Raw genomic sequence first — 26263 nt, forward strand, 5'->3', positions numbered from 1 at the left:
TAGTGAAATCATTCTGGAGGCTCAACAACTATACATATTGCAAAAATATATGAACTATTACAAATATGTTGCGGCAGAATAATGCAATAACTCAGTAACAAACAAATCTTAGCACCTAGCCATTCATGGACACAAAAATAAATAATTCAACCCATTCCACAAGCACACCAAAGTAGGATGTAAGACATGTGTGACCGTGTGCACTGTGAGTGTGAAAGCAGGGGTGCAAGATTCCACATGTGACATACATACTGTGAATCGGGATACATTTCACCCCATATCAAAACAACCACAGAATAAGCGCCAATTTGTAGGTGAGCAAAAGCATCTGACAATCCCCAAGCGTCACATTCACAGAACCGTCAAATAATGGTGCTATCCCACATGAAACAGCCTGTGACTCATGCAAATAATCTGCATGGCAGTGCACAAATGACCCACACAGGCATAGCAACTGTACACACAAGTGTCCATGTAGTATACCCAAAAGCACACAGCACAAGCAACACAGTCGCAGACTGCTGTCACATGGCCAACAACAACTTGAGTGGATGTAGACACCAAACCACACACATGAGAGCACAAGTAGGAAGGCATACTACAAAACGGATGTTAACAAACTCAAGCGAGGACAGCCCTGGACCCACAATGCGTGTTACACAACAATAAACAGGTTCAGTGGCCAAAGCTTTCCCTGACAACCGCTATGCTCACAATCCACAGTCACATGAAAGCAGCCATGTTGAAAGTGAAATAAAACAGTGCACTTCAAGAGAAATGCACATTTTACCTCATCCCATGTGAGCCTGCATCATCTGGACCGTGCAGTCCACCAAACTTGTCCTCTGTCGACTTGGAAACCACCAAACACTTTTTCCTGTGCATGCATAGAGCTGCTACTTCCTCCACAATTCCTGCATCCATCCTTCCATGACAAAATCATCTGAAGAGAAATACAAATCAATGTGAGAGCCGGCAATCCAGCCAATGCACCCAAACATAAAGCAACATGTGCCCCCCCCTGAGTAACATGCAACAAATGCATACTATAACTCAACAGCCACCCATCACCATGTGTCCTGGCACACACTGAACCACATCTGCCCACCTCATGCCAATGCAACATGAATAACCCACACAGCGACACCTTACCCACCCACAACCCCTACACTGCCCCCCTCCCCGAGTGCCATGCAGTGAATGACCATGTTACACTTACCTTATCATCATGCTAATAGTACTTTCCCAACACATGCATCTGGCCACAGTCAGCATGACATCGAGAGAAGCCCCAAAAAGAGACCACTGAGAGGATGGAGACCCAGGAGCACCTTCGTAGTATTGTCAATGGCATGATATGCCACGCCCTCATCAATGTGGCAGTGGGACAATGCAGTAAACACTCTCAGGGAGCCGATGATGCTAAGCCCAAGAAGATGGTAACCAAAAATGTCACCAATTGCACAGAAGACAGGACCTTGCAGAAGGCAGCACTTCACAGAGGCAGCTGTCAGACTGGAAGGCAGCTCACCGAGGCAACTGGCATGAAACACACAAGCAGACAGGAGGAAGCAATGAGAAACATCTGCCAGGGACAAACACACACAAAATGGAGCATGCAAAAGGAAAGTGCAAGCGAAGGCAGACTTTATTGGAAATGTATTGAATTTGGGCAAATGTGCATTGAACAGAAAGGAGCATTGCGATGCACCAAGGAATTGTCAACAGGCCTCGTAATAAATGACCGTGCACCGTACACGGTACATGGTCACCAGGGCAACCGAAAAAGAATGAACAATCATGTGTGCCTGGTGTCTGCGGAGTACATTGCATCCCACCAATGATCAGCAATGCTGTCATGTGTGTGGATTTGTCCTGGGACAGCACCCCCTGAATGGGAAGAAGTACCAGGATTGGACTGCCTGTTTGTGTAGGAATTACTATTCAGAAATCTAAATATGGCATGCCATTAGGCAGCCACGACACATGTGTAATGTTCAGGGAAACACTCACCACCATCACCTGAAACACGTGTCACAGCACACAAACAGCCAGTCCAGCCACCCACATGACAACCCAACAACTAAGAGCCTACAGTGAAAGCCACCATTAACTAGGATCCCGCAACCAGGGCCACAATGATTATCTGGAGCAAACAGCATGCATAGACACAGCAGCCTAACAACACCATGTGTCACATGCACCCACAAAGCTGGACCTGTATGCCCCAAAACAAGTAAAAGAAACCCGACCCCATGCAGTGCCAGACTCCAGGCCACAAACCACAACACAAGCCACATTCTGTGTGCCCTTCACCTACATGCACATGTTACCCACCTGCCTTGCATCCACTGCATCCCACGACATGCATTGAAACAACTTAAAAATGCTGGCCATTCATGACAACTCATGTGGGGAACAAGAAAATAGGCATGCACCACCCAGTGTGCAAGGATCACAGAGTGCAAGAGGGAGACAGGGTACAGAGTGACGATTGACAAGCAGGGGAGTGGACTTTGAGAGCAAGATAGAGGGATATGAAAAAGCATTGCAAGTAGAAGACCGTCTGGAGCATAGATGAGGATGGACATGTCTGACATCACAGTGCGTGATGGCATTGACAATCTGACCTAGTGAGGAAGATGGAGACATGAAAACCTCTTGAAGTAGTATCCTGGTTGGAAAGCATGGAAGCAAGTAGGGAACATGAAAATAGGCATGCACCACCCAGTGTACAAGGATCTCAGAGTGCAAGAGGGACACAGGACACAGAGTGATGATTGACGAGCAGTGGATTGGAGCAGGAGAGAGAGATAGAGGGACATGAAAAAGCATTGCAAGTAGGAGACCGTCTGGAGCATAGATGAGGACGGACATGTCTGACATCACAGTGGGTGAGGGAATAGATAATCCACCCTAGTGAGGAAGATGGAGACATGAAAAAATGTTGAGGTAGTATCCTGGTTGGAGAGCATGGAAGGAACAGAGATGAGCAAGTAGGGAACAAGAAAATAGGCATCCACCACCCAGTATACAAGGATCTCAGAGTGCAAGAGGGGGACAGGACACAGAGTGACGATTGACGAGCAGTGGATTGATCCAGGAGAGAGAGATAGAGTGATATGAAAAAGCATTGCAAGTAGGAGACCGCCTGGAGCGTAGATGAGGACGGACATGTCTGACATCACAGTGGGTGAGGGCATAGATAATCCACCCTAGTGAGGTTGATGGAGACATGAAAACATTTTGAGGTAGTATCCTGGTTGGAGAACATGGAAAGAACAGAGATGAGCAAGTAGGGAACAAGAAAATAGGCATCCACCACCCAGTGTACAAGGATCCCAGAGTGCAAGAGGGAGACAGGACACAGAGTGCCGATTGACGAGCAGTGGATTGAAGCAGGAGAGACAGATAGAGGGACATTAAAAAGCATTGCAAGAAGGAGACCGTCTGGAGCGTAGATGAGGACGGACATGTCTGACATCACAGTGGGTGAGGGCATAGATAATCCACCCTAGTGAGGAAGCTGAAGACATGAAAACCTCTTGAAGAAGTATCCTGGTTGAAAAGCATGGAAGGAACAGTGATGTACAAGATCCACATGTAGTGGTCCATGAAGGATAAAAGTGGGTGACGGGGAAGGGGAGACTGGCAAAGAATACACACATGTGAAAGTTCAACCATCAGCTCAACATCAGAAAAAACACCGGCAACACCCACCATGGAATGCAAATCCCCAAAATAGCCATGTACAACAACATCCCGGAAGAAAAGGCACTCCAACCATATACGCAGACCCTACACCAACCAGCATACACCCCTGTACTACAACACTGCAGCTGTTCCCTCACCCTCCAACACACCACACACCCTGATTGAGACTGTAACAGGAAGTGTGCATGTATTCCGGGGCGCACTTGCAACTCACACAGGGAGAACAGATGAAGACACGCTGTGGGGAGTGGACAATGTCACCCATTCATGGGACCACAATGTGGGCACGCAATGTACTCACTGACAGTGGCAGGTGACATGAAGAAGGTATCAAAACCAAAAAACATGTAAGCCACCCTTGTGCAGATAACCAACAGAATCAAACACTCTACACAAAGTTACCTCATTGGGTAACACATAAGCAGTCCGTCAAGTGAACACATGTGCATATCTGGGGAATATACAAAAAGGTCACTCTCATTTGTGCACCCCGGAATGTCATTGCGACTTTGGGGGTGCACAAAATACTGACCCCACTTACTGCGCCCAAGCAGAGCAGAGTTGCAGGGGTGTCCCCCGCTCTCCTTGGGAGCAGTAATGGGAGTCAGGTGTTGCAGGGATGTCCCTGCTTACCGTTGTGGTAAGCGGGGGACAAGAAAGTTGAAAAAAAACAAAAAACAAAAAAAAGCACCCTGCAGTGTCAGCACTGAGCAAGTGGGAGGAACTGACGCCGCAGGGATAGCATGGAGTCGCGGCGCACACAGTAGTGTGCTGCCATAAAGGTAAGTAGGGGGGATGGGTGTGCAGAGTGGGGGAAGTGGGTAAAGTAATCTATTTGATCACTGCGCCATGCCATAATTGGAGTCGACATTTTCATCAGTGCAGTTACGGGTGGCGCAGTGATCACATAGATTCCTTATCTGTCCAACCAGACATGCATCAATTGTGACAAACCTGTCCTGCTTAGTCAATACACTCAAAAGGGCAAAATTGAGTCACCATAGACTACGTCTTGAAGCGCTGCAGTGGAGGATGAGAATACATGTCAATGAACGTGTGTGGTATATGTTGAACAGTGCAAAACAAAGAGGACTGTTTCAAGGGTATCGAACTGTGTGTTGCCCAAACTCGTAGTCACACTAAAGAAACATAGTTCTTTCGACTGGGACGGATTTCAAAGAGTCAGTTGCACTCACTGCGCTTGCAAATCGTCTCTTGTGCACTGTGTAGTGCTAAAAAACACGTGCTAGACCATCTTGGTCGGTGCATGTGTTGGCTGCCATGCAGATGAAGGGTATATCTAGTTTTAATTGGTCTTCTCTGTATTGGCAGGTGCAGGTTTAAGCCAAGGCTACAGAACGACTAGACCTAGTGCACAGCACCAGCTGCACAGGTCCAACTTGTTCCGATAAAGGACCCCCAGACCACATACCTAGGGGTCCCTTTCATCTTTTAGGTGAACACTCTCCAGAGAGAAACCCATTGAAGAAAGCCTTTCTTGTTTTTAAACCTACACCTGCCAATACAGAGAAGACCAATCAAAACTAGATATACCCTTCATCTGCACGGCAGCCAACACATGCACCGACCAAGATGGTCTAGCACGTGTTTTTTAGCACTACACAGTGCACCAGAGACGATTTGCAAGCGCAGTGAGAGCAACTGACTCTTTGAAATCCGTCCCAGTCGAAAGAACTGTGTTTCTTTAGTGTGACTATATGTTGAACAGTGTCATGGCTGGCCAGGTCAGGTAAGTGGAGAAGGGAGTTAATTAGGAAGTGGCACAGGTCAAAGAGTAGTTTGCACAGGGAGTACACCTGCATGGCACAGTAGTAAACATGTGGACAGGGGGAGTGAAAGCTTGGCAGTAAGGAGACATCATCACTGTCATTCAGGCATGTTATGTAGTACAAAAATACACAGAATGCAGATGCACAGTGAATGCATGCCGTCAATCAGTACGGAGATTCAGAATGAATGAAACACGGCCAATGTCTAAAGTGTGAATAGTGCTGCACAATCCCTTCCAATGATCGGGTCACTTATCTAAGTGCATCCACCAAAACATTGCACACGCATAGAAGTGTACATGCACATACACACTCATGCATGTGTGCAGACACACATCTGCACAGACAATGAACTTGACACAAGGTTAACCCTCCAGTTTGTCAAGATCTATACTGCATGCAAATACCAAGGTGACCAAGAGCACTGACACAACATGCAATTAGTGCACATACGTACCTGCTGACTGAGCTGGCATGATGTGATTCCCTCATCAACTCCACCAGAAACTGTGCCTTAAAATGCATGAGAGGCGGGCCAGTGCCTGGCAGAGGGCATGTGGACTACGGATGTGAATGGGTCCATGTCGGACCTCCCATGGAGTGCAGTCACTGCATGAATCTGTAGCACTACTGCAACAACATGGGACAATGCATTACAACAGTCATAGTTCACAATCATTCATACATCATACATGTGTCAATATATCCTCCACCCAATGTTACCTGCACATGCCATACTGGTGACCACGATGCAACCATGCCAGTTGACGCACTGTGCATGGCTGCTTGTCCACAACTGCATTCATCATGCCCTTGAGAGGTTAACTGCACATTTTGAGGGATACAAAAGCAAAAAAACTAAAATAATACACCTTGGAAAGGGCAAAACAAAAATACATACCAACATCCAGCCCTGGGGAATCAAAAAATAACAGAAAAGTGTCCATGCAGAATGAAGAGGACAAAAAAAACTAGAAAAACGCTGGCCATGGACAACAAATAAATCAAAAATGTTCATCATGTACTGGGGGGGAGTCCACCCTGGAAGGGTGAGGAGGAGACGGAGGGTGCATGTTAATGTCCACATAAATGAACCAAAAATTTAAAAAAAGAAAAAAGAAAAATCCTCCATGGGCTCATGGACCTTATAGCAACAGTAGACCAGGAGGCTTGTATGTGCTGGGACCCCCATTCTGCGGTCGATCTGCAGTTGGACGTGGTGTTGGAGCCTCACTATGCAGTGCCAAGGCCTAGTCTTCACTGGCCACAGCCAGCTGTTACACGGTCGAATGCACCAGCACAATGAGGTTGGTGAGGTCTCCATTGATTTCCTCACGGATGGCTGCAGAGTCTGAATGCACGCTCACCCGTGATGCATTACATATCTCTGAGGGTGTCTGCCTAAAGGAATCAATCTCATCATGGATCAGTGTCGTAGTGGCTGAGAGTTCTTCATGGATATCAGTCCTCATGGCAAACACCTCACACCTCAGGGCTTCACTGTGTGCCTGAAGATCAGCCCGTCAGCCCTTGATGTTGTATGTCCATGCCAGCAGTGGACATATTGACATACAACAGTGACGTAAACGCAAAATGAGGGGCTATGCAACAGTTGAGTAGCCACACATACCATGGGAAAAGTAATGCACATGTGACATTCGAATGTTCAATGATATCACAGCCAGACATCCATATCCACAGACAACACCACCATCAACAAATGACACACTAATCAGGTCTGGGACAGAGAACTGGAGACAATGAGGACATGCAGAAAGGTGTGGAAAGGGAAAAAGCCCATGAGTAGGTACAGCCGAAAGTGGTCCTTCTAGTCAAGGTCTGTGAAGTGCACAGATACGTGAAGTGGATTGGGCGATTTAAAGAAGGTCCAGTGAGCCACAAGAGGGTTAGGGGAGTGGCCCCATGGAGTGGTGCCACAGTGTGGGAGGGTAAGAGGGAGCAGGCATCACAATGAGTAGGCTCTCTGTGTCACTGGAATTGAGTCACTGTGGATGTGGTCTGTGGACACTTATACAACTTCACTCTGGGAACATGACAAGGTACGTTGACAGACAGCTCAGATATGCATCGTGACAAGGCACCCATAGGAACAGGTAACAAATGGAACATGCAACTCTGCATGACACGGCGTGAAAGTGAAACTTGGTCAGCATGCACCTGTCTAGCAGTGCAGAGTGACAGGCAATGATAATGTAGCCCTCGTACATGTAAGTGTCTCATGGTACCCATGTACCAGGTAAGTACCCTATGGGGGATGTGTACTGTCACACAGACATGTGTCACAAATGTCTGCCACACAGGGTACTCCCATTATGCTGGGAATTCGACATGAGTTTGTATGTCACAGGACATGCTTCACTCACGGCTGTCATGCAAATCCAGACAGATGTGCCAATACAAAAATGATGTGGGTGATTCATGACCGGAAAACACAGGTGGCTCAATAACGACCACTCACCTGATGTGTCCTCATAATTCTCCAGGTCTCCCACTCCTTGCACCTGCTCAAGGAGAATTAATTGGCTTGTGGCTTCTTAAAGCAGTGTCAGCTGCTCTTCCTCTGCTGGACCCCCTCGAGTTGCCAGTGCAGAGGACAGGCTGACACTCAGATTGTGCTTGGTGCGACGGGTGAGATCTTGTTAGGACACTCACCCGGGAACAGGGACGTCCGTATCCTCGCGGGCGTGGAGATGCCTGGCGGCTGTACCCGCGGTATCGTCTTGGCCGAAGGTGCACTCTCCGAGGTCCTCGCTTACTTGGGGTGCGTGCCAGCTCCGGGCGAGTCGGGGTGCATGCGTTCATACGCGGAAACGGCAGGGAACGGGCTTGTGGTTCAAGCCTCGTTTCCACGAATGCCTTGACTCCGCACATGCGCCGACTCGGATTGCGGGTCAAGCCTCGCTTCCATGCCGAGTCACTATAAGGAGCTTCCTGGTCTTGTACTCGCCGCGTCTCAACGCGGTTTGGTCCTGACCTCCCGCTCGCTTCTGGAATTCTTTGTCCTTTCTTGGTGACTCTGCTTGCCTTCCCTGCCTTGCCTGCCCTGTCCTGTTGGTCTGGTTCCTTGGTTGGGGGTCTGGCTTCCCTGGGTTGGGCTTAGTCTGGTCCTGGTCCGGGGCTCCTCTTGTCCCTTCCTTACCGCCCTACCCCTCTCCTGCCTGCCCTCCATTCCTTGCCTGAATTAGTTCTCTGCCTTGTTCTTGGGTACCAGTGCCTCTACGGTGCCTCTACTCTGCCTTCTCTGCTGCCTGCAGTTGCTGCCATTACTACCGTCTCGGCTGCCTTCTTTCACCATCTTCGAGAGGGTCTTCTGCAGAATCAACAAGCAACGCACTCAAGCTTTCTGTTAACATCTACCGAACCTCCCTGTCAGTGCTTGCACTGTTCTGTCGCCACGTTAATACAGGGAAGTGTCCATCCTTGGCGTCAGGAATCGGACCCATTTTCAATCCTGCAAATCAGGACGGGACCTGGGCCGGTTCTTGGCGTTACCCAGTCATCTTTCATTCTACAATCAACGTCCTGGCGACCCCGGCACGCAAGCCTTCAGGAAACACAGGTACGCAGCGTCCACGGGACGCACATCTTGACAGATCTTTCCAGCACTTCTGAACCTGTTCAGCAGTGCTCATCTCCATCCCTATGGTGTTGATCTGGTCCATGACACAATGCCAATACACCATACATGCAGCTGTATGTATGCTCCCTGCATTCACGCAGATGTCACGATGGTGATCAGTCACGTAGTCAATGAGGATTTGGAGCTCCTCGTCAATGAAGTTATTCTTCCTCTGCGGGCCAGTGTCCTGTGCCGTGTCATGGGCCTGAGCCTTTTCTTGCTGTGCAGGGCGTCCCTTCTGGCCACGAGTGTTGGTAATGCCCCTGTCTGGTTAGATCCACGTTGGCATACAGGTGCTGGGCCACCTGTGGCCTGGGGCCTGCCATTTCCTGCTGGGGCTAAGGCAGATGTCTCCACACCACATCTCGACCCCCTGGGGCTTGGGCCAGTGTCTCCACACCACGTCCCAACCCCAACCCTGTCCGCCATCTTTCACTCTTGGGGACTGTCAACTCGTGTCACAGGTGTAAGGGATGAATGGAAGGCACATCAAGTTATTTTCCTGGGCAAAATGAGTAAGGAAAGAGTCCACATGATGTGCGACGTAGATGTGTGGTCCAGAAAGGCTCAGATGTACCCCAAAATGACAGGAAATACAATATGTGATACGCAGTGGCACCCAGAAAAAACAAATATTGCATACAAGATACCCGGAAAGTGTACGGAAAAAGGAAAAATGGTACCCGAGACTCAGTGGCACCCCCATACACTGGAAAGCTTCCATTAAGTCAAAAAAGTGGTGCGCGATACACAAAGGCGCCCAGAGACACAAAAATTGCAGACGCGACACACCATATGCCTCAAAGAGTTCACAAAAACATGCTCGTATGCGCGGAGGCAAGTCCCAAAGAAAAATTAGTACGCGCTAACTGAAAGAGAGGATTTGGTAGCACTACAAAATACGTCTCCATGTCTCGTCAGGATCGTAACCTTCATGCGCCCAACTAGTGGTGATGCGCATCACACGACTTATATCACCCCATTATTGCTGGGAGCTGCATAGGCGTGCCGCGTAGGTGCGCAGCGGCACCGAATGCGTTATGTAACTTATCTGTTAAGGGCCTTTACTCTGCTATCAGTTGCTGCAGATGCAAGAAACACACCACTGTTCCATCTGGCTTCCCGCTGCTGCATTTGCCTCCTCTGGCCCTGCTTTACCTCACTCACTCCTATATTGCTGCTGCCTGCTTGAGAGTCAGTGCCTGCCTGCAAACAGCATTGTCTTATGTGCCAGCTGCCCCACGTTCGCCTGAACTCCTGTGTTGGGACTGTGACCACCTTCTCTGTATTGCCAGGACTTTCACCTCTGTCAACACCAACGAAGCACTACAGCACCTACCTAGGAAGCCCACCCATGTCATCTGGGGAGGGCAGCACCACAAGGTTGAGGCAGAGGGTGTCCAACCTCGGCAACAACAAAGTTGGCATCCTGGTGGCTCAGGTCCTGGGCGCCTATGATGCCCTCTTCAACCCAGGTATGCAGCTCAGCACCAACGCAAGGCAAATGATCTGGGACGGCATCACAGCTACCATCAACGCAGAGGGGGTGGCAGTCCGGCCCAGGGACACCGTCCAGAAACATTGGGATGACTGCAAGACCCGTAGCCATACCAAGGTGGTGGCAGCCCTCTCCATCGAACCCACTTTGGAGGTGTACCTTGCTGTGTGCCACCGGTTCAGCCAGATACAGCTACGGGTACTATACAGGTTCTATCCAGAACTCCACTCCCAGATCTTGGCCTGGAAAAGTCATCTGGATGCCACTATTGAAATCTTTTTACGCTGGAGGTATGATGTAATCCTATTCCTGCGAATGTATGTACCGAGGCCCCTCACATTCCATATCAAGATTCTAATCTGCACCATGACTTATTTGTGTTTTCTTTCTGGAACCCTGCCATGTGGCACACAAGCTGTGCTGTATTTGTGCTAGCATGTGCAGGGCTTTTCCAATTCAATATCCAGTGCATGTGGTGACACTATGTCTATCAGACAGTACCTATGTGGGACAACGCTCTAGGGCGTATGCGTGGCATGCATGTTTGCAGATTCCTCATCCTGTTTGTGGCTTCTGTGTGTTATGAGACACAGCTGATTGCTGACTCATGCCAATGCAAGCCATTTGTGACACCAGACATTGTATGCTGACATTTGCATGAGGATTGGCAGATTGTGTATTCATGGCTTGTTGTTGTGCACATGCAGTGTGTGAGCATGGAGCAAGTGCTTGGACTTGACAGATGTGGACATGCTATGTTGTGTGCATGTGAGTGACGTGCATGATGTCCCAGTCTATGTGTGGCACAACTGACAGCGCATCCATGCAGGCACATCTGATGATAGTGACATGTGCTGTGATGCCTGCATGTGTGGGGTTCATGTATTGACGCCTCCAGGCCTGGGATGTGACCTATCATTTCACTAGATTTGTCGCACAAGTGTATGTGTGTACATACAAAATGTGTATGGTTGGTCAACTGACATGTGTAATTTTTTCACAGATATGTCCGGCAGTGCATGTTGCTTGCTTGCTGTCACATGTGGACATTGGTGACTGTGTTTGTGTGTCTAGGTGCCCTGGTGGTGTCCCCATGACCATGGCTGCATGTCGTTCTTGTGTTGGTTGGTCATTGCTATGATGGCGTTGCCTGTTTTAGGTGATGTGTTGTTGGGCACTGTGCAATGTGCTTTGTCCACATGTGCAGAGGTCATGACTGTGATTGAGCCTTCACACTACACTCATGCAACATTTGCAATGCAGTTTGGCAGGGCACATACATGTGGGTGTGCATTGCGTGTGTGTCAGTTCCTGGATGAAATATGATGCATGATTTCTCATGCGTAATTTATGTATGCCAGACATCCATAGACAACCATTACTGATGTCAATGTTTTTTCTCCTAATTTTCGACAGTTGCTTCAGCTCCTGAAGATGGCAGAGGCATCGGTGTGGATCGAAAAGGCAGGGACACATCCACCAGCCAAAAACGCACACCCCGGCCAGCCCGACTTGAGTCAACATCATCAGAGGGTGTGCTGGCTGGGGGAGCATGCGTTCCATCTGGCAGAGCTACTGGGGGTACTTTCCAGGAGATTGTTGTGGAGGGGGACTCCTCAGTGGCTGTGGGCCAGGGTGCAGAGCTGGAGGTGCCATCCAGGGACAAAGGCTCTCTGGAGTCATCCATGGAGATGGAGGTGGTGGTGGAGGATGAGGAAGATGAAGGCCAGAGCACAGGGTTGCATGGGGGCATCCAGGAAGATGTGCAGGCTGCACCCCTGGGACAGGGACAGGAGGATGTGCAGTGCACCATGGAGGGAGCTGGCCAACCTCCTGTCCCTGATCCATCTGATGCAGCAGTGACCACCGTTGTGGAAGCCTCCACCCAGTCGGGGCCCCCCTTTGGGGCCATGGAGATCACCCCTGAGCTTTCGCACACCTTGCTGGCTGGTTTTGCAAGGCAGACAGGCTCGATTCAAGATGATGTGAGAGTGATTTGTGAACTGCTCTCAGATCATCACAGATCGATGTCGTGTCCATGGCACAGATAGCATGTACGTTGCTCTCGGGCGATCTCTGTGCGCTGGTACATTCACCGGCCCCATCTGCCACTGCCTCCTCTGTGCCCCAGTCGTCATACAGGGGGGCCTTACTTGACCCTTCCCATCACGGCACCCTCTACTCCTGTCCTACACACACTGTCTGGTGGTCAGCAGATACCTGCCTAAGGTGGAGGTACAACAAAGTACAGTAGAGGTGGTTGCTTGGCTTGCCCAGGCACCTACACAGGAACAAGCATCAGTGGGGCAGCTGGCACATCAGGACAGTGCTGGTACTGTATCCCAGTCGTTCAACATCCAGATGGCGGGAGTGCATGCACAGTATATGCTTGGCCAGGCAGCAGCACTATAGGAGTGTCCAGATGCAATCATCACAGGGCCCTACTGCATCATGGAGTCAAGCTACGCAGCAATGGTTTGGACATCTGGCAGGAGGACAGCCACCACTTTTGGAAATTGGTGTGCATCAGGGTGGAGTTAAGGATGCAGCTGATGGCAGAGAAGCTGCAGGCTCGGATGGCACAGGTGGCCAGGGCCAGGGCAGAGGTGGTGGACAGGAGGACAGAGAGGCAGGGTTGACATCCTGGAGGAGGCTTTCAGGGATGTGGCGGATGAGGAGAGGATGATGAGGGACAGCCCGCAAGCCATCTAGGACCGGACAATGGGCCGCCTCCAAGTGGAGAATGAAGAATGCAACTCTGCCCTAGCGGATGTAATGGCAGAGTATTGAGCCTGCTGCCTATGTAAACAGTTAATTGTGTGATTTTTCTTTTTTTACCTTGGCCATTTCCCCCTTTCCACAAAGTAGATGCGGATAGTGTAAATATTGTCAATACAGTTTCTCATTATTCATCACACAGTTGGTTCATTGGTGGCATGTGGTTGTCTTTGATTTTGCTATGCATTTGTTATGTGACTCTCACGTGGGTTGGGGCAAAAGCTGGAGGTGTGGTGTGCGCTAATCAATTGTGCAATTGGGGGGGCAGTGCCTCACAATGCATTGACTTCCACCAACACACATCAGCTACCATACAGTGTGTGCTCTCATGTCATGCTGCACATCTGCCACTGTAATGCTTATTCATCCCATCTGATTTTTGTTATATGTGGCAGGACACATCATCCATCTGCTTGGCTCACACACTCTCAGACTTCCTTTGCATCACCCCAAAACATGCCTGGTCAAATTATGTTAGTTGCAGGGGCTTTGAATGCTGTGCTTTGCGGCATCAGTCCCTTGATTCATTGTTTGTTGTTTGCTAATATGCACTGACATTACATGTGGCTCTGTCCCGTTAGTGATGTGTTGGACTACTGTCCTCCTAGGTCATTCACCTATGGCACTTCGAGGCAATTGCAATGGCACATGTGCACAATGATACATCACATTGCATGACTTTACTTTACTGTTTGACTTGTACATGGTGCTTTCACTGTGTAGCTGCTGCTAAGTTCAGCAGTCCTGTTGCTGTGCCACTGGTTGTGATGTACCACAGAGTCCTGTAATGAGCTACAAACATGGATTCTGCATCAGTGCTCCGAGTTGGTGGGTATATGGGTGGATATGTCACCAGCATGCTTCATGTTGGTGGCAGGGCAGTCGGGCTGAGGTGAATTGTTTTTCAATATTGCACTGGTATGGGGGTCGGGTGGCTAGGCCAGGCTGAGTTGGTGTCTGGGGTGAGGGGGGCTGGTGGGAGGTGTGAGGGCTGCCTAGGATATTAGCAGAGGTGAGGGGGGGCTGGTGGGTGGTGTGTGGACCTGAGGGACATGCCTGGGGGTAGTGTCAGAGGTGAGGGGGGCTGGTGGGTGGCTGAGGACCTGAGGGAGTTGCCTGGGGTACTGTCAGAGGTGAGAGGGTCTGGTGGGTGGTGTCTGGACCTGAGGGGCATGCCTGAGGTACTGTTGGAGGTGAGGGGGGCTGTGGGTTGTGTGAGGACTTGAGGGGGCTGCCTGGGGTACTGTCGGAGGTAAGGGGGCTGGTGGGTGGTGTCAGGACTTGAGGGGGCTGCCTGGGGTAATGTCAGAGGTGAAAGGGGCTAATGGGTGGTGTCAGAACTTGAGGGGGCTGCCTGGGGTACTGTTGGAGGTGAGGGGGCTGGTGGTGGTGTGTGGACCTGAGGGGCATGCTTGGGTGCTGTTGGAGGTGAGGGGGGCTGGTGGGTTGTGTGAGGACTTGAGGGGGCTGCCTGGAGTACTGTCAGATGTGAGGGGGCTGGTGGGTGGCATGCGGACCTGAGAGGCATGCCTGCGGTACAGTCAGAGGTGAAGGGGGCTGGTGGGTGGTGTGAGGACTTGAGCTGGCTGCCTGGGGTACTGTTGGAGGTGAGGGGGGCTGGTCGGTAGTATCAGGACTTAAGGGGGCTGCCTGGAGTATTGGCGGAGGTCAGGGGGGCTGGTGGGTGGTGTCTGCACCTGAGGCGGCTGATGTGCAGTCAGGGTATGTGCCAGCACTTTTTGTGCAGTGGAAAAAGGGGGGAACGTTCATAGGGGTGCAGCCATTAGTTTCGTGGGACCTCGCGCAGAGTAGCTGGTTTGCAGCCATTACTTACGTGGAACCTCGTGCAGAGTAGCTAGGGTGCAGCCGTTACTTATTTGGGACCTCGCGCAGGGTAGCTGGGGTTCAACCGTTAGTTACGTGGAACCTCGAGCGGAGTGGCTGGGGTGCAGCAGTTACTTACTTGGGACCTCGCCCAGAGTAGCTGGGGTGCAGCCCTTACTTATGTGGAACCTCACGCAGAGTGGATGGGGTGCAGCATTTACTTACGTGGGACCTTGCCCAGAGTAGCTGGGGTGCAGCTGTTACATGTGACCTCGCACAGAGTGGCTGGTGTGCAGCAATTACTTACATGGTACCTCGCGCAGAGTAGCTAGGGTGCAGCCGTTTCTTACGTGGAAACTCACGCAGAGTGACTGGGGTGAAGCCGTTACATACGTGGGACCTTGTGCAGAGTAGCTAGGGTGCCGGATGTTGTGTCAGAGGTAGACACAGAGCTTTGCGCGAAGGTTGGTCTTTGGCTATGTGTTTGGTTTGCGTGAGGGTGTGTTTTGGGCATTCCTCGCGCAGCTCAATTCCCTTTGCGTGCCAACTGCAAATCCGTGTTTGGATCCATGAATACACAGAGCATGCAGATTTACCTATGCGCGCAGGCTTGTGCAGTGTTGTTCTCGGTGCGCAGCTCTTGCGGGAGTAATGCTCTCTTTGCCCTGAATCGGGCCCACATATATTTTTATTATTTTCTATAGACTGCCTTTTCAGCTAGCTAGAAGTATTCCATTGTGTCAACCAGGCTGCCCATTACCCATCCACCAGATTCGGTTTTTCGGTTTGACAGTTGGAAGGTGTTACATTTGAGTTCTACTGCCCATCCTTTCACACAAAGAGAAGGTTCCCGCCGCATCCTCCTGTCCAGTAACTGCAGGATGTCAGTTGGAAGATTCGGTCAACTTCATTTATTTAAATTATTTTTGGATATTAGAAAACATTGTGTGTTTGTATTAGTTATTCATTTTATTACGTCATTGTATTACCTGAGGTATGCATTTGTTATCTGTTTGCCCAACTTTAGATGTTTCAATGTTGGAACATGGCCTATTGACCATCCTGCACTCGTAATCGATGAGTAAGTGAGCTCAAGTGAGGCGGCGGTTTCCTGGAGAAGGCCGCTGCTGCTAATTACCCGGGGAGGACTCCTGACATGCTCATTAACTGCTTCCAGATACAAAATCTGCCGGCTGCGTGCTCTTGCATGTGCGCTCAAAGCAAGGGAGCACAAGTGAGAGGGCGGTTCGGCGGTCTGGCAGCAGGCAATACTGTTTATGATAACGCCAGCTTGTTTATCGAACTGAAATTCTGGTCAATGAATCAGGTATTTTTGTATTTGTATTTTATTTGTGTTTTATAAAGCGCCTTAAGCCAAAGTGCTATACATTTAAAAACAAGATACGGTACAGAAAATGGTGAGCAATAGACAATCAATCCTGGTAGCAAACATTCAGGAATGTTGAAGGAGGTAGGTTTTCAAGGAAACACGAAAGAGAGAGTAAACTGTAATGGAGCGGAGGGATAGTCGAAGGCCATTCCAGTGAAGGGGAGCAAGAAGGTGGAAAGATCGAAAACGGGAATGAGCACATGGAGGACGGGGAACTTTGAGCCTGAAGAGAGAAGAAGACCGAAGAGAATGAGATGGAGTATAGAAAGATACAAGCACAGCAAGTTAATCTGGGGCAAGTCCATAGAGGGATTTGAAAACTAGACAAAGAAAGTGAAATGTCTGAATAAGAATGATGTAGCAGAACGCTTTCCTCTGCCAAAAATTGATGGACTCATGGTTAAGCAATCGGGCACAAAAAAGATTTTCGCTTTTTGATCTCAGGTAAGCTTATCACCAAATCAGGCTACATCCAAATTCATCAGATAGTACAACATTCATAACACATGTTGGAATGTAAAAGTGTGTTAGAATGCCATTTGGTTTAGTATCGGTAGCCAGTGTGTTTCAAAAAGTCATGCATGTAATTCTGGGTAGTGTTACAGGTGTAAAATGTTATCAATACAATATACTGATTTGGGGATGTGAGGAAGTAGAGCGCAATGATACTTTCAGAGAGGTGTAAAGAAAATTTGGTGAATCAGGTTTGACACTGACACTAGAGAAGGGCAAGTTTAGGAAACCAGAAGTTGATTATTTAGGTTATCAGTTGTCAGGTCAAGGAGTAAGAGTGAAAGGAAGTGCTGTTAAGGCTATAATGAGATGGCCACTCCTAAACAAAAAGATGGAAGTGTCTTCTTTCTTGAGATTTTAGAGTACCATGCCAAATTTGTCAAAGGGTTAGCTAGCAAAACAAACAATAGGAGAAAACTCACAATTCGTGTGGTCCCCACCCAAAAACAAACACAAAGGCACCATCATGGATTCCTTTGCTGGCCTTGGAAAGTAACAGACATCAGACCCAACAACAGGTGCAGTGCGAACGGAAGTGGGTTGCTCTCAACCAGACCCACAAGAAGACAAAGTACTTGCAGCCATCCTGTCACTGAGATCCTCTTTGGAACACAGAATCGAGGAGGTTAAGACAGATGTGCAACTTCTCCATCTCCATCGTGAGATCTCTTGCGGAGCGGGTCACAATCACCAAAACACTCTTGAAAGACACTTCTACCACCACTGTTGACCTAGCCACCTGAATGAAAACCCTAGAATCCAGAAATTGCATATTAGAACAAAGAGCTGAAGATGCTGAGGGTCACTCCCACAGAAACAATGTCAGAGTCCTAGGTATACCAGAAGGTTCCAAGGGCAGAGACCCAACGTCCTACATAGAGAACTAGTTTCTGCAAGAAGCTGGCCCTGGCAAACTGTCACAAGGCTTTGCTGTTGAACGGGCCCACCGGTCCCTACAAGAAAGACCCCCACCTGGATCGCACCCTCGCCCTATAATTGCAAAGATCCTAAATTTCAGAGACTGGGAAGTGCTCCTACAGTTCTCCAGGGAAGGAGGAGTGATTCAGAGAGACAACTGAAATGTATCCTCTATCCAGATTACACCGCCCTAGTGCAACAGCAATGAAATATAGTCATCTCCATCAAAGCCAGGCTAAGGCAGAAAGGGATCAAATATATGCTCACATATCCAGCCAGACTGAAAGTGATACATGGAGGACGGTCGCACTTCTTTGAAAGCCTGGAAGTGGTAACGCTGTGGATGGAGCACAACAACACAGGCACACAACCCGACCCTCAACATCAATATGACAGAGCTAGCACCTTCCCAACAACAGCCACTGACAAACAGCACAACATGCCATCATAATAGGCTTGCTGGTAGCAATTATAAATGGAACAACTCTATTAACAACTGCACGCAAAGCGTTGCTACGACAACCTATCCGAAGATGGACTGGCAGCTTGAGAGTGGACCAGGGCGATTAGTGCTATGCACTGTGGAAATTGTTGATACTTAATCGGAGCCGGTGACCAAGCCCACTTAGGGTCAAAGGAACCCACCCCAATCCATCTGGATCGTCGACACACCACCGCTGCTGACCCATCAAGCCGGTGCCAGCTGTAGGTACAACTGCCCGCAGACACTGGACTGCCCGAACAGGTCAGACCTGTTGGGCATTGTTTATACCCTATGTTCAGGGGCCTGTTGTTTATGTTTAGTTCTTCTTACCCAACCAATGTACGGTTGTCTGCCTACTACCTAGCCACCTCTATAAAGTTAAGGGTTAAACGGCATCCGCTACTGTCTGATAGACACAGTGTCACCACATGCACTGGATATTGAATTGGAAAAGCCCTGCACATGCTAGCACAAATACAGCACAGCTTGTGTGCCACATGGCAGGGTTCCAGAAAGAAAACACAAATAAGTCATGGTGCAGATTAGAATCTTGATATGGAATGTGAGGGGCCTCGGTATATACATTTGCAGGAATAGGATTACATCATACCTCCAGCGTAAAAAGATTTCAATAGCTTTACTACAAGAAGCCCATCTGACAGCCGACGAGCAGGAAGTAGTGGAGAAATGCTGGGGAGGCACGGTACATGGGTCCCCATACTCTAAGTATGCCAGAGGGGTCCTCATGTGGGTCACCAACTCGCTCGCACTCCGTGTGTTGAACCTAGACAAAGATGTGGTGGGTCGGTACAACACCACGCGAGGCTATCTCAGTAACACGGAACTAGCCATAGTTAATTCTTACTTTCCCGAACCATGCTATACCTGCACACATTCAGGCACTATGCACACAAATGACCCCATACAGGGATACCTTCTTCATATGGGGCGGGGATTTCAATAGTCTACTAGAAAAAGTGCATGACAGGTCCATGCCAACTAAGAACGGTCTACTCCCAGTTGCAACCGTGCTTAACAACGTGGTAGCTGACCTAGCCCTGGTTGATGTTTGGAGCGAGGCTCCACCCTGAGTCTAGCGAATACTCCTTTTACTCCTCCCTGCATAAATTGCACAAAAGGATAGACTATGTCTTTGCTGGCTCCAATCAACTGCCTGAATTTGTGGGTGCTGAATAAATGGGCCGCACCATATCAGATCACTCCCCACTTATCGTCTCATGGGACCACAGGACGCCTAACACCCATGTCCCAACGTGGCGCATGTCCACAGACGCATTGACAGATCTTGCCTTTAGAGAACAACTTTGTGTCAAAGTAGATTTTTCCTGAAAGATAACACTGGCAGTCTGAACAGCTGTGGAATTGTCTGGGAAACCTTAAAGGTTGTAACCAGAGGTGAGATCATCGCTGGCACTGGCGGTATCCGCAAGAAATTGAGAGAGGAGCTTGAGGTCTCTGAAGCTAAAGTCAAGGAACTAGAAAAGCTCCATCTAAACATGGCATTTGCCGAGCGAGTTCCTAGGGAGGCTCAGTCCTGCTGCCAAGCCAAATGGGAAAAACTGTCATTTTGACGACGTCACCAAGACAGCACGATTGCACACAGAAGGAGACAAGTCGGGAAGCTGCTTGCTTGGTTATGCCAAAACGAATACCCTAGAGCGCCAATCACGCTTCTACAAGATGAATGTGGAGCACCTTGGAGGGCATGGATAGCAATCAATGAAATATTCGGTAACTACTACGCTAAGCTATATAGTCACAGCTCCCAAACACCACCTGAAGAAATTGCAGAGACCTGCACAACAATCGAACTCCCAAACCTCACCACTAGTAGCTAGAGGGAGCAATCACCTCCCTAGCTTCTGGCAAAACACAGGGAGGCGACGGCCTCCCGGCAAAATTCTATAAAACATATCAATCCACTCTAGCCCCAACGCTTTTAAAAGTCTTCGAGGAAGCCTTTGATATTGGCAAACTCCTTGTTAGACACGATTGTGTGCAGTACCCTTTGGGAGACTACAGCAACCTTGACCTCCTGGCAATAGGAACCCAACCTTTGGTATACGTCTGTACTACACAGCTTGGTAGTGTTGCATGAGCAGCCAGGATTATCTCAAGAGGGGTCAATATGAGCAGTAGGGTTTTTACACAGAGATTCACAGTGACAAGTATTCAAATAAAACTCTTACACTCAAGGTTTTTTGATTAAACAATTATTAAAGTATTTAACAGTCAGTTCAATAAGCCTTCTTCAGAAGGGAGCCATATAAAAGCAACACACAAATATACTTCATAATACACACTCTTCGTTTCTCTAAATCAGCAAGTATCCATTTGGGATGGCACACAGATGGTTCCTGCACCCTGAGGTGACTTAAATAACTAGGACACTGTGGACATTAATATATCACTGGTACATGTAGAGCAATACTGAGCTGCTGTCAAACAAAGGTTAAACAAATATTCTGAAGAAGGTAAGTACTTTGTAACCCTCCACTGCAAAGTAAATTAACCCTTTCCTGGAGGAAAGGCAAAACACAAAGTCAGAGGTAAGAAGAGTATTTCAGGGAGCCCGGGCAGCGAATGTCAATTGAGCAAAAGTCTAGGTGAACTGAAGCACTTCTTGCAGGTAAGTAAAAGTCTTGCACAATGTTTTAGAAGTCTTTGTAGAAAAATAGCATTACTGTAGGGCCACAAGCTGGGAGGCATGTGAGGGGCAAAGATGCACGCAACTCTGCAAAAGCAACCAGGACAGGTCTCAACTGAGAACAAGCAAGGTTACACAATAAGAGGTAAGTCCCTTTAGTTTTACAGTACCTTTGGTTAGAAGAAATGGTTCAAGCTGGCTTCTGTTTCTGTGTAGGTCTGCAGATCCTGTTGTTCCTTGGCCTCAGTCGTGGGGACAAGAGGGAGGACGTCTGGGTACTCCTGCACTACAACTTGAAGGTCAGCAGCAGCAATGGGCAAACTTCAATTCAGCAGCACTTTGCGGTTTCAGCTCCTTGCGCCTCTAGCAAATAGCAACACTGTGGTTCTCGGATACCACTTCAGACTTTCCTCGCATCTGGGGTACAGCACTCTGTTGAGGTGGCTCAGGCTTGGTCAGTCCTGCTTCCTGGGAGTCTGGAGGATCTTCCTGGAGTTCGGGTCTGATTTAAAGACACTCACTCGATTCTGGTTTTCCTCTCCCTGGCACTTCGATTCCAGCAGCATCAATGGAAGTACAGCCAGCTCCGAGAGGATTTCCAGACGAGCTCTTCTTGGGGTCGATTTTTCCCACCAACCCAAGGGGAGAAGTCGTCCTTTGCAGGTCTTCTCCAGTCGAGGCGAATTCGGAGCTTCAGCACAGCAGCAAGGCTTCACTGGGCAAACCAACGGTCTAGGAGTTGCAGCAGGCGTCTCTTCCAAATTCTTCTTCGGATTCCTATGTCCAATGTTCGACTCTCTCTTTTAAGCAAAAGGCCTTGCATTTTATGCAGGTTTCTCCCATTCATTCGCAGCCTAGCTGTCAATCACACAGCAGGGTAGCTGTCCTCTGAGGACAGCCCTCCAGCCTATCACCCTTGGGTGCATTCCTGTAACCAAGGAGACTAAGCACAGGGAGTTTCGGGCACCTCCCTCACTTCCTGCCCCTGTCAGACATGCTGGAGCTAGAGGCGTGCTTCACTTGTGAATCCCGCCAAAGACAAAATGAACAAAAGGACAAAACCTGGTTTGGTGCGCAGAGTAAATCTCAAGAAGGACCTTTCCAACAAGAAATGGAGAAAAAAGAAGACTGGGTCCATTTTGACAAAATGGTCATCCATGGTTGTCTTACTGGAGCTGCAATTGCAGCCTGCGGTAAAAACACACAATGGTAGTAAAAAGTAAACCACTGTCACCAACCATTAATTGCAGAAAGGATAACATAAAAATGCTACATGAGAAACTAGACAAAGGGGATACTTAGTAACCCCTCCAGTACCCTATTGTAAGATAGTGTGCACTGGGTCTAGAAAGTTACAAAATGTAAGTCATGTCAATTTCACTTCACTGCTTTTGGAAACAGTAGTTTTGCCAGGAAAAGGTATTTAAATCTGTGGGAAATATAAGGGACTTCCCTGTGCCACTGCACTGAAGGTGCTGCTGTGTGTCACAATGTAAAGATGATGCCTATGGAGTTTGTCAGACTCCAAAGTCAAAGGAAACACAGAGTCTAAATCACAGAAAAATACATGAGGGAGTAGGGAAAAGGTTGCACTCTCTCCAGGTTAGAAAATTAAAAGTCCTAAAGTTCAGCAAAAAGAGCTGGGGGTCTCTAAGGTAGAAGGGAATTAGCACATTTCTGAGAATGTTCCCTAACACTCGTCCCCACCAGACTAAGGGACAGGAGGATTTAATCCACTCCTAGATGAATCTCCTTACTCCAGTCGGTCATACTTTCTGGAGAGACCATCAGCATTTTGGTGATTACAACCTGACATGTGTTCTATGGTGAAATCAAACCCCTGAAGGCAGATTGACCATTTTAACAATTTAGGCTTCTCCCCCTTCGTCTGCATTAACCATCTCAAGGGTTGGTGGTCTGTTTGAATTACAAAAGTAGATCCATACAAATATAGTCTAAACTTCTTCAAAGACTACACAATGGCATCACACTCATGTTCTATGGTTGCCCACTTTGTTTCTCGGTCCTTCTGTTTCCTAATGATAAAGCAGATAGGGTGCTCCCTGCCTTTCTCATCCAGATGACTCAGAACGGCACCTATTCCTGTATTTGAAGCATCAGTTTGTGCAATAAAGGATTGGTTATAGTGAGGAGCTCTCAAGACTGGAGCTTGACAAAGGGCTTTCTTAAGTCCTTCAAATGCCTTAGTGCACTGATCGTTCCACCTGACCTTCTTGGGGAATTTGGGTGAGAAGATCACATTCAAAGGAGATGCTATGGTCCCATAGTTCTCAATTAAGTTCCTATTGTAACCAGTGAGGCCTAAAAAGGCTATCACCTGGGTTTGAGTAGTAGGGGTAGCCCAGTCCTGTACAGCTTGTACTTTGCTAGGCAATGGCCCTATTTCACCTCATCCTATCTCATGTCCAAGGTAGACCACTTTACTCTGACCAATTTGACATTTGCTTGCCTTTATGGTCAGATGGGCCTGCTCAAGAGCCTGCAATACATATCCTAGGTGGTCAATATGTTCTTCCCAAGTGGGGCTGAACACTGCAATGCCATCCAAGTATGCCATGCAAAAGTCCTTTATTCCATTCAGAACATGATTCCCCATTCTTTGGAATGTAGCACATGCATTTTTTTTAGTCCAAAAGGCATAACCTTAAACTGGTAGAGGTCTCCTGGGGTGGAAAATGCAGTTTTCTCCTTGGCATGGTCTGCCAGAACTATTTGCCAATAGCCTGAGGTTAGGTCAAATGTACTGAGGTACTTGGCTGAACCAAGTTTATCCACCAGTTCATCTGTCCTAGGTCAAGGAGGGGCATCAATCATGGTGACTGCATTCAGAGCTCTATAGTCCACACAAAATCTCAACTACTTGGATCCTGCATTTGGCGCTAGTACAACTGGACTAGCCCATGGACTGATAGATGGCTCTATTATCCGAAGATCGAGCATCTTCTTGACCACTTCCTTTATGTGGGTTCTTACATGGTCTGACATTCTGTAACCCCTGCTTTTGACAGGGAGACAGTCACCAGTGAGAATATCATGCTGGCCCCAAGTGGTCAAGCCTTGTGTCAGTGAAAACATGGAGGCAAACTGATTTAACAGAACTTTGCACTCCTCCTGTTGTTTCAGAGTCAGATCAGAAGAGAGATTAACTCCTTATAGAGGCTCACTCTCCTCCTCTTCATCAGATGTTAAGAGCAAAGCTCCCAGTTCTGGTCTGGATACATATGCCTTTAGGCGGTTGGTGTGAAAGACCCTGAGGGCCTCCTTGGGATTGCCCAAGTGCACCAGATAATTGACCTCTCCAAGTTTGACCACAACCTTGAAGGGTCCAATCCATTTGTCCTGTAAGGCCCTCTGTCTTGTAGGTACCATAACTAGAACTAGCTTGTCTTGAGTAAACTCAACCATGTTGGCCTTCTGGTCATGCCAATGTTTAACCAGAGCCTTACCTGCTTTCAAGTTATCTGAAGCTTCTGTCATCATGTGTGTCATTCTCCTTTGGAGACCTAACACATAGTCAGTGACTCTCACTAGCTTGAGGGAAGGAGCATTCTCCAACCCTTCCTTGATTAGAGCCAATGGACCTTTAACCGTATGAACACAGAGGAGTGCAAAGTGTCTGAAGCCAATCCCTTCCTGTGGGACTTCTATATGAGCAAAGAGAAGGCATGGCAGTAGACGGTCCCCTTTCTTCCAAGGGGTTCTTCTAAAGCACCTATCATGCTCTTCATAGTTCGGTTAAACCTCTCCACCAACCCATTGGGTTGCAGATGGTATGCTGTTGACAACGTGCAGGTCACGCCACAGTTTTTCCACATGGCTTGCATGTAGTGGGACATAAAATTGGTCCCCCTGTCTGAGATAACCTTCTTAGGAAAACCAACCCTGGTAAAAAATACCAAGGAGGGCCTTAGCCACTGACTGAGCAGTAACAGTTCTCATAGGTAAAGCTTCAGGATACCTGGTAGCATGGTCTACCACAACCAATATAAATTGGTTGCCTGAAGATGTGGGAGGGTCTAGGGGACCAACATTGTCAATCCCTACCCTCTCAAAATGAACTCCCATCACTGGGAGGGGCGCCAAGGGCGCCACATTCTTGGCTCCACTCTTGCCAGATGTCTGACAAGTGTGTCAGCTTCTACAGAATGTATCTATACCAGACCCCATCTTGGGCCAGTAGAAATAGATAGAAGTCCTGTCCTTAGTCTTCTTAAAACTTAAGTGACCAACTAAAGGAATCTCATGGGCTAACTGTAGAAACTGCTGTGTCAACTCCTGATGCACTACAAGTCTTCTGTAGTCCCCTGGGGTAGACTCTATTGGCTCACTGTAAAGGAGGCCATCCTCCCAGTACAGCCTGTGCTTCCCTTGCTCTTGCCCTTCCAGCTGGGAAGTTGCCTGTTGGCGAATTCCCTCAAGAGTAGGACACTCTCTTTGACCTCTGCGGAAGTCTGCCCTACAGGGGCGACCTTCTGAAAGCAAAGTCTGTAGCCCAGGGTGGTCTTTATGATCCAGATCTCCAACAGGGGGAAGGGCTTCTTCCAGCTCTGGTTCACCAGTAGCTGGTTCACCTTCCTCTGGTTGGTCCTCCCACTCAGCCTCAGCTGGTGGAGGGGTCACAGGTGTGACTTTGTACTGTCCTCTCTGGGATGTCCTGGTTTGATGCACAGGAGTGCTATCTTTCTTGTTTCCTGAGACCTTGGGTTTCCCCATTTGTCTCTTTCTTCCTGGAAATAGAAGTTGGCTCTTCCTGTGGACTGGGTGTTATAGGTTCTTCTGTAACAACCCACCGAGAGTCATTTAAAGTGGGCTCCCTGGCCTTCCTACTCTGCTCCTGCTTCCTTTTACTGCTTTATACAACTCCAAGAGTTTTTAAGTCATTCCCCAGCAGGACTCTCCCAGGCACCTCACTTTGTACACTGACAGGTATTCTTACAGTCATATTGTTGCACTGGATGAGAGCTGGTACTATTGTCATCTTTCTTGTGCTGCTTCCCCTCATCCTTTTTGTGAGTGGCCCCAGAA

This window comes from Ambystoma mexicanum, chromosome 3p (assembly GCF_040938575.1).
Source record: "Ambystoma mexicanum isolate Mex_15411 chromosome 3p, UKY_AmexF1_1, whole genome shotgun sequence".
Lineage (NCBI taxonomy): Eukaryota > Metazoa > Chordata > Amphibia > Caudata > Ambystomatidae > Ambystoma > Ambystoma mexicanum.